This window comes from Manis javanica, chromosome 1 (assembly GCF_040802235.1).
Source record: "Manis javanica isolate MJ-LG chromosome 1, MJ_LKY, whole genome shotgun sequence".
Lineage (NCBI taxonomy): Eukaryota > Metazoa > Chordata > Mammalia > Pholidota > Manidae > Manis > Manis javanica.
Genome location: NC_133156.1, coordinates 208,586,988 through 208,596,761, shown reverse-complemented (window position 1 = coordinate 208,596,761; position 9,774 = coordinate 208,586,988). Strand labels below are relative to the sequence as shown.

Here is a 9,774-nt window from a genome sequence, read left to right as displayed (position 1 = left end):
AACAAAACTGTCCAGAAAGGATTGGATGTGGAGCCAGGAGGTCTTGTGTGTCTTGGCTGACATACAATAGGAAATAAGGAAAGACATGTAAAAGGCTGTTGCCTTGGTGGTAGATTGTGATCTCAGAGACTCCACTGCCTGATTGAAAGTTCAAGATCAGGAGGAGAAGCTTTCCAGAAAAGCAGGCTTTGAACCCAGACAGGAAGGAAGTGGGGGAACCAAGCAGAGAGAGGGAGTCCCCCATTCTGCCCCTTACGACATCACAGAGCATATTCAAACAACCTGAGAGGATTCCCACTCACAAGAAAAATCAAAGACATTTTCAAAATGAATGAATATTCTCTGCTGGGTTCTATCCATTCTGCAAAGAGGAGAGCTGCCTTTATCACCATTAATGAACCAAAATTAACTAGTTTAGGAGTCAGCTTTCAAAAACACCTGCTGTTTTTATCCTTCTGTCCCTATAACAATCCATTTCTCTGCCCCACAATCCCATCCCTCCTCCCCCATCATGCCAACCAAGTGCTATTATTTCTGCCTCAGAGGAAATATTGGGGCTGGGGTTGACTGCATCAAAGCTTATGGTATTCCTGGAAATGATCTTCCCATTGTAAATGCAACCAAAATAGCATTGCCTCTGCACTTAATAATTGATACACTCTTCAACAGCAATTGCATTTTTCTCTAAGGTATGGGATTTAAAATACAGACTATTTTTCTCCAGGTCTTAACTGGAGATAAAAATAATCCAATTCTGGTGTGTGTGATCCCTTTACCCTTCTGTGGCAAAACTCCAGCCATTTGCCTCAGTTGTCCCTGAGACACATGTTCTCACAGGTTAGCAAAAAATATGCTTAGTGAGAAAACTGAAAGGTATAGCAATCTGGAGTTGCAGTTTTTAAAAAGGGTTGGAACAGATACAATTAGGTTGGGATAAGCCAGTCTCAGGCCAGCGTCAGTGAACAGAGCCTGTGGCTCAGCAAAAAAATGCTGACATGAGTATCGGTTATATTTCATGTGGCCAAGCAACAGCAGATCCTGTCCCCCTGATAAGACCCTTCTATGCCTGCAAGGAATCTGGTCCTCTGCTTACCGTTTGCTCGTACTATAGGTCTTCCAAGTGGGATTTTTCCTTTCCAGAGGAAATTAATCGCAAATAAACATCTTTCTAGCAAAGGACACTGAGAAGCTTTTTATACCCTTTCACTAGCTTCTATTGTGATGGATGAAAATGCAAGAACAATTAGAGCAAATGTCAGAGTGAATCTCCAAAGAAAGAAGAAAATAGGTTTACCAAGTTTCATTTGCCAATGCCAAAGCATTCTCTTCTCCAGATACAGTATATATTTAACTTAGACAGTGTCAAGGGGAGATTAGCAAACACAACCACTATACCACTGGTCTATCTCAATAGCAACAGTACTTACGGAAAGGGAGAAATTGTGATTATAACTTCCATTAAGTCAGCATTAGTTGACTTTCAATTTCTAGTTGATTGTGATTTCACCCTAGTAACCAACTCAAGAGTGATATTTATATTCTATACAGATTAAACATTGCTGAGACACATCCCCTTACTTAGAGCACCCATAAGGAAACTCCAGTTTTAATATTGCCACTCAAACAGTCAATTCTCCCAGACTATGAAAATGCAACATATACAGCAATATCTCCTTTGATTTCACTTCATTTGATTCAGTCACCATGGGATCCCCTAGAAGAATGTTCACTCTGCCCTTACTGCTGACTTGCTACCTAATCAACTAGGCACACAGGAGTGGCTGGCATTTCTAGTTACTCCTTCAGTGCGCACCCCATTTCATCTCTGCCTTAGCAAGCACCCTGTTAGATGTTTAAAGTATTTTTTAGATATTGAACTATAGTGATTTATATTGCAAAATCTGACTGGGGTCAGAAGGATTGTAAGAGACAAAATGAGAACTACTTGGACTACCTGGTCCCTGTTCAGAATTTGACTGAAAAGGCATTTTGCAGTCATTGATCTTGCGTAGGTCAGTCTTCTTGCTTTAACAAATATCCTTAGAACATCTCAGGGGCTAAAAAAACAAAACAAAACAAAATAAAAACAGCTTTCTGAGAGGGCCACTAGGAGGTATGGGAAGGAAAGAGCAACGACTACAACCTGTAAAGGGGATGGACTCTTAGAAAGCAGTGACTGCCAGAGGCCACCTGGCCAATGGTAACACTATACGTAAAGCTAGCAAGAGACCCAACTCCATGGAAGAGTATAATCAGGCTCATCAGGACTTTCAGAGGTATTCTTTGTTTTTTTGTTTGTTTGTTTTTTTGTTTTTGTTTTGTTTTCCTTAAATATGGAATGCTTCATGAATTTGCATGTCATCCTTGCGCAGAGGCCATGCTAATCTTCTCTGTACCACAGAAGTATTCTTTGGACAGCCACATAGGACAGAGAAAAAGGTGGGACTTTTAGAACAGAGAAAGAAGGACACCAGGAGGGACTTTTGGAAAATTAGGCCAACTGACTTGAAGCCCAAAAGATGGGTGCCACAGTCAGTGAGCTGGGAATCTGAGAGGGTCCGATTCCCAAGCACCAGCATGGACAGGCTTAGCTGAGGGGCAAATGAGGGTTCATGTCCAGGAGGGCCTGAGGGATCTCAGAGCCCCCATCTTCTACCTCAGGTTGAAAGACAGAAGTGAGAGCTTGAAGAATCCCACATCTGCAATAATGAAAACTGGGCGAACCATGAGTATCTCAGAACAAATAAAAATTGTGCTCCATTAGCTCACCATTTCTATGCTGTTTGCAAAAAACATGTACTTCTACATTTTCACGTTTGTGTGTGAGGGGGTGTGTTTTAAAAACTCTCCTTAAAGCTCAGTCTGTGCTTAGTAAACTAAGGGGAGAGGAATTTGAGGCGATACTTGGGTTTCAGGGCAGCAGCAGAATAAATTATAAAAAATATCATAAATACTGTTCCCGTTTTCCTTTGATCCAGGCTTTGTATTAAGCACAGAAAATGGACATACCTTCATGAGAGTCAAGCCTTTTCTGGTTTAGGGTCCCAACTTAACCCAGCTCTCTAAGTGTCCAGGTCCCTCTCTCTTTCGCCAACAGTGGTCTTAAAGAATTCTGATTTTCTATATATCTAGATATGCCTAATTTCCTGTACATCTAGGCTTACAAACTCAAGGCAAATTTTACAGTTTTATTTTACAAAATGGTAATACCCTTACATCAGGAAGGAGGAAAATGGCTGCAGGAGCTTAAGTCTAGAGTTGAACCAGTAAATGTGACAGAAATCTAGTGGTGACAACTTACAGACATCAGTCCGGCCAAAATCCATTTAAGCAGCTTTAGATGTAGAGAGGAAGCAAAGGAGAAAATGAGTATCAAAGTATATATAAAGAAATTAAGAAGTCAAAATGGAAACAAAAATAGGCCCATGCAAAAGTATAGCACATTTTACCTTAGGTCAGGAAATAATAAAGGATGAAAATGCAATTGAGTTGAGCACATGCAGTTTGGTTTCTAACACCATTCTCCAATAAAAGGAACCAAGACTCCTTGGAGAAACGGCTGATTTTAGGACTGGGGCAGGAAATATACATGATGACCCTGCTGTATTTCATAGTGCCAGAAATTAAGGAAGTGCTAAACAAAACCAAACAAAACCACCACAGTGATGACAATAGGTCAGAGCAACAGAGAAGTTAACTGAAAGAGCTTCCAATGGCCAAAGCTGGAAAAATTTGAGCAAAAAAAGGTCAACATTACAGTGATGTCATGTTGATAATAAGGACCCCTTGATAGGATGTGATAAGAGTAGCACTTTACCTCTGTGTTCTTCCTGCCCAAAACCCATAACCCAAGTCTAATGAGAAAAACATCAGACAAATCCCATAGAGAGACATTCTGAAAAAGACCTGACCGGTATTCCTCAAAACTGTCAAGGTCACCAGAAACAAGGGAAGTCTGAGAAGCTGGCACAACCAAGAGCATGTTAAGGACACATGACAACTAAATGTAATGTGGTATCCTGGAGTGATCCAGGGACAGAAAAAAAACATTAGATTAAAAAAAGAAAAAAAAGGGAAATCTGAATGAACTATGGACTTTAGTCAAAGATAATGTATCAATATTGGTTCATTAATTACAACAAATATACCATCTTAATATAAGTTGTTAAAACTAAGGGAAACTGAGAGTGGGATGAATGAGAACTCCATATACTACTTTCTCGGTTTTTCTGTATATTTAAAACTGTACTAAAAATAAAGCTTTTTCTTTTAAAAATGGAACTGAGTTCAAGAAACATGTAAACAAATCAGGGTAGCAGGTTCATGATAGATCTTAAAGAGGAAAGGTGTCTTAGAGACACTTTTAATAGTAGTTGTCCCGTGAATTTCACTGTTCCTTCGTCTCCCTTCCTCATTCTTTGGTTCCTCTTCTGCCTGTCTGAGCTCCCTAGTTCTGGCCTCAAGTCCTTGACTTTGGGGAATATCTCCTTCCTCTGTCCTGGCGTCTCCTAGAACTTACAAACCCCATTTTGGCAATTCATCTCTGTGACGTCTGTGGTAGGCAGCCAGTAAGAAGACCACCAGAGACTTCTTGGGAAATTCCCTCCCCTTGGGTGTGGACTATACCTAGTGAATCTCTTCTAACAAAATACAGCAGAAGTGATGGAATGTCATTTCCAAGATTAGGTTACAGAAAGACTGTGGCTTCCACCTTGGGTGCTACTCTTGCCTCTCTCTCATTTGCACTCTGAGGGAAGCCAGATGTCATGTCATGACTGCTCTACAGATTCCTGACCTCAGAAACCGAGATAATAACTAGGTTTTCTGTTGCTAAATTTTGGGGTAATTTGTTACACAGCAAATGATAACCAATATACCTTCCAAACCCTTGCACCACCTTCATGGGTAACTCCCACTGGGTGTGGCCCAATGTCACACATGGATACCAGATATCATTACGCAGGGCCATGGAGCTAGGGGCACATAAAAGAATGAATGGAGCTTGAGAGTAGATGGAACCCTTTCCTTATTAATTCAAGCCAGTTTAGAAAGCCCTTTGTCATACTGGCTAATCTAGGCTAGGAGTTGCCAGAGATTTGCAACTGATTCCTTCTAAGGCAGCTGAGTAAAGCTGTCCAGTTTCCTAATGCAAACAGATAATTTCCTAATCTTTCCAGCTGTGTGATGGAGGCCAACTGAGCAGTTTTCCTAATCTTAAACCCGATTGGGGAGACAGAGAAGAGATAGTCACAACTATCCACCCTTTATATTTTTGATATGCAATTATAGATCAATAAGCAAAAAGGGATTACTTTGGAATACAATATATCTGTGTCTCCAGTTTCTGTCTAAGAGTACAGTCAGAGCACTGTGGCAGATCCTGGAGGGTTGAGGCAGTGAGCTGTGGTTCTTGGTATGGGGGCTTACTCTGGAATAATGTTGTTCTTTGGACCCAGTTTCAGGAAGGTCTGGTCAGTGCCTCTGGAATAAGACATGTAGGCAAACTGCTTGGCAGAGCTAAAGGCCCCATGTCTCTGGCTTAGGCAAGAACAGGAAGCCAAGGCATGGTCTTGTGCCTCTCTTAAAACAGAGACTAGACTGAGCTTCCACTCATCCCTGGAGCTAAGCACAGCCAGGGGAAGATGGAAGATTCAGATCCTCCAGAAGCACATAAAACTACCTTTATGGTGAGGCTTCCTCAGATACTCTCCCAAAGTCTCCTGGGAAAGTTGTACAGCAGAAAAGTAACAAGCTTGGACTCTCCCAAGATTATCACTGCCTAGTGTGTGTTTTAAGCTGTACACACTTTCAAACACCATCTCCAAGGCTCAGCTATTTTGAATAACCTGTCCTGTTCTGGCTACTTCCTCTCCCCTGTTGGGCTCCAGCACCCGACAAACTGAAGCTTGTAAGGTTTCCTGAGCCCGGAGGTAGTCAGCCATCTGCATGACAATTCATGTGACAATTTTCCCTTCTCTGGAAAGAGATTTAGTACACTAGGGTGGCACCCAGGGGTCTTGTCTGAGTTTCTCCTCTCTGCCACTGACTGATAGGAGTTGACAGCTGGTCCAGCCTGGGATGGCCGCATTCCACTGCCTGTCAGTTTGGAGCATTCAAAGAATCAATACCAAACTGGAGGGTTTGGGGAGCTGAATCCAGAGTACTGCCCTAGAGAAAGTGACCATGAAATCTAGCTACTCAGATTCCTGTAGCTGCTAATTCCTGTTTTCGCCAAGACTTCATATTTAGCTCCTTTAAAAAAAATTCTGGGTATCACCCAGATAAGCTGTCCACTAAGCTCCCAGTATTTCCTTGCAATCAAAAGAAACTTAACTAATACAGACTTCAATATGTATTTATTAGCACCATTTATGTGTAGTTACTCTGCTAGATTCTGGGGATTTCAAGATTCAAATATTAATTTTTCATCAGTCTTTATCCTAAAGGGATTCATAGCTCTATCTATATTCCTTGAACTTGTCCTCAAAGTTCTAAATGTGGGCTGACACACAGCTTTTTCCTTTCTCCCTGCTGCTGGAATCTGGAAAAGGTAATGGCCTAGCTTCAATCAAAGAGATAAGGTAAGGCCATAGGGGATGAAGAGGCCCTAAGAGGAAGGACCCTGGCCCCAAAATGACTTCAAGAGGCAGAATTACCTGCTGACCTAGACACTCATCTCAGATATTATACAAGAGAGAAATCAGTTTCTTTGTTCTTTAAGCCACTGAATTTTGGGATTCTCTTTGGAACAGTCACTCAGACACACCCTCTCCCCCAACTAATTCGGTCACCTCTGCGGAAACAGACCTGTGTTGTCACAGCCTGAGGTGGCTACCCTAGAGTACATCTCCAGCCAGGGATGTTGACTCTAGCAAAGGTGACTGTGGCTCTAGACTGGAAAACTTATCAAGTCGTGTCATCAAGTCATCAAAGACACAAACCAGTTCCTGGGTTTTGCAGATTAGTCTTCTGGTCTGATTGCTTCTTCTCTTTCTACAACTCCCCTTTGGCCACCTGAAAAAGCCTTTATTTTCACCTGAACTGGTTTGCAATCATTGTTTTCAGAAGTTTAAGGCCCTCTTCATCCTTATGTCTATCTTCACATACCCTGACTAGAGATTTATAGATACCTCAAATCTTGGAATGGTGTTACTTTGTCTCAGAATCTGGAAACACTAAGGCCCTAGCACCTTTACTTTGGCACTGGTTGAAGAGAGAAAAACACTATCTGGTTATCAAAAAAAAAAAAGGCATCTGTGGTAAGGCCACTTCCAGACCTGAAGGTCCAGCTGGAGGGACTCAATACTCCATAACAAACAATTAAGTTTCCAAAGCCTGAACCTGCGGTGGGTCTCCTGAGGGTGAGTCATGGCAGATGTATCTAATTCTATTACTTCTGCACTTCAATTTCAACCTCCCCTTTGTCCCAGAAAAAGAACTGTCACATAAGTGCTTTAACGGGGAGGTAGAGCACCCGGGACTCCAAATGCCATTTGAAGGTCCAGAGCCAGATAAACCTACCCAGACCAAGAAGTCATTGTCCAGAATCAACAGAAATATCAATCTGATACCCAGGAGTTCCATCACCCAGCCACAGTCCCAGAGAAATGCAGGTACAGAGGTGACTGCCCGTCCCTGTAGCTGGTTATTTACCCTGCTGAATTAGGCCAAGATTCATGGCTCTGCCTGTCTCCCACACTTCTCTGGAGACCTCCAAGGTCCTACTAAAATGACTAACACATTCTTGGGAACTTCTTTAGGCCTTTCAAACAGTGTGCTCTGCCATGTGAACCCAGCAGATGACCAGCTCTTTGAGGGCTGCTGCATTGACCTTTATCTCTGAGCATCCTGGGCCTGTGCTAGAATTTGTTTCCACACTCCCCTACATCTGGACCATAATTTGTTTATTTTGTTCATCCTTCCATTCATCTTCTGAAAGAAGAAAGGAAAATATAAGAAAGGAAAAAGCCCTGTGTCAGACCACAATTAGAACTTTGAGGACAAGTTCAAGGAATATGGATTGAACTATAAATCCCTTTAGGATAAAGACTGAATAAAAATTGATTATGTGCATCCCCAAATCCCCAGAACCTAGCAGAGTAACTACACATAAATGCTGCTAATAAATATGTATTGAAGTCTGTGTTAGTTAAGTTTCTTTTGATTACAAGACAATATTATTGGGAGCTTAGTGGACAGGTAAGTCTCTCCATTTATCAAGAAATTCCCATGTGCTTGGCACTGCTGTTATCTGAGGATATAGCAATGAACAACACAGTCCCTGTGCCTTGGGAGCTTACATTCCAAAGGAGAAAGGGAGGTGATACATTGTAAAGTGGACACAGACATTCTACAAAGTACCTGACCAGGATTCCTCAAAACTGTGAAGAAAAGTTTGAGGATCATTTCTTTAAAAGTAATATGCAGTATGTTAGGTGCTGATGAATGCTATAAAGAAATAGCAGAGTGATGGGGTTCTCTTTTAGATAGGGTGGTTGAGGAAGTCCTCTGCATTCCACAGGGAACTCAGTGAAGGAAAGAAGTAAGGTAGGGGAATTTCTGGAGGAGAGGACCCAGAGGCCCTGAGGTGTTGATGTGCTTAGTGTATTAGAAGAAAACTGAGGAGGCCTGCTTGGCTTTGCCTACTGGTAGTCACTCCCTCCCTTCCTTCCTTCCTTCCTTCTCTTCTTTATTGAAACACCGTGTTTTAATATTCAGTCTGGAAGGACAATGGCTGGATGTGGTCCTGAAACCATGCTTATGTGGAGCTAAGAGCCCATTAAGGCATGAGTCCTCTTGACCTTCGTGGTGTTACAGATAGACGGACAAAGATAACACAGGCTGGAAGAGCCCAGGAAGGATATGTTGACTCAAACTTCAGTCTTCTCACATATTTCAAATAATCTTTCTTTTTCACAAAAAGTACTGTTTCTTGATAAATAAAAATGTCAAAATTCTTTTATGGAGCCCCAAGTCTTCCTCTTCTCTGCTGGCTAGGGCCCCATTCTCAGTGGGAATTCATAATGCCCAGATACTATCACTCCATGGTAAAGATTCATCCTCCCATGAGATAGCATGAGATTTCTCCTTGGTCTCATGTCTCTCCAGGCAGCATATTACCTTCACAGCAAGCCAAGGAAATGACATACTGGTCAGGTACTTTGTAGAATGTCTATGTCCACTTTATAACATATCATAAAAGGTTGGCTTTAGAAGACAGAACTGGTCATTCGAATCCTGGCTTTACCACTGACTTGCCTTATGATCTGAAAAAAATCAGTGACCTTCTCTGTGCATCATTTTTTTCCTTCATTATCACAGCTATTTCCAGTTTTGTTTTGTTTTTTAAGTAGTAGAGCCATTTTAAAATAAATGAGTTGAGGGCTATCCTGCTGGGGCTTCTTTTGTAGACCTATACTGTTGGAAACACCTCACAGAGTATGTATGTGGTTTCCTTTGCTCAGAGAATCCTGTGTTAGATTTGTGGGAAAAACTACAAGACAGGTCTGCTACACCTATGAAAGACCTAATAGAAAAATTTTTTGTTAAATCTTAGGTATTTGCATATCCCAATGATCTGTACTATTCCTAGGGTGTCACGACCCTTCAGGGACCGAAGCAACACGCCCAAGGTCTTGATTCTTCTCTAGGCTTTATTGTCTAATCTCTCGTGGCGGTTACAGCAGTTGTCGGGCAGCTCTCCTCCCTCCCGGCGGGCTCCCTTATATTCAGTCACCCAACCAATCCGGGACAGTATCATGCGTGACCTTTAAG

At 41.9% G+C, this 9,774-nt stretch overlaps 2 non-coding genes across 2 annotated transcripts; one reads left to right on the top strand and one right to left on the bottom strand.

The window, feature by feature from the left end:
• Window positions 1-2,327: 2,327 nt before the first annotated feature.
• Window positions 2,328-2,431, bottom strand: LOC118967015 (U6 spliceosomal RNA). Its single transcript, XR_005053790.2, has one exon. It is a non-coding gene; the product is annotated as a U6 spliceosomal RNA (small nuclear RNA).
• A 6,945-nt stretch (window positions 2,432-9,376) lies between these two features.
• LOC118967016 (small nucleolar RNA SNORA18) lies at window positions 9,377-9,506 on the top strand. The gene has a single exon (XR_005053791.1). It is a non-coding gene; the product is annotated as a small nucleolar RNA SNORA18 (small nucleolar RNA).
• The last annotated feature ends 268 nt before the right edge of the window (window positions 9,507-9,774 follow it).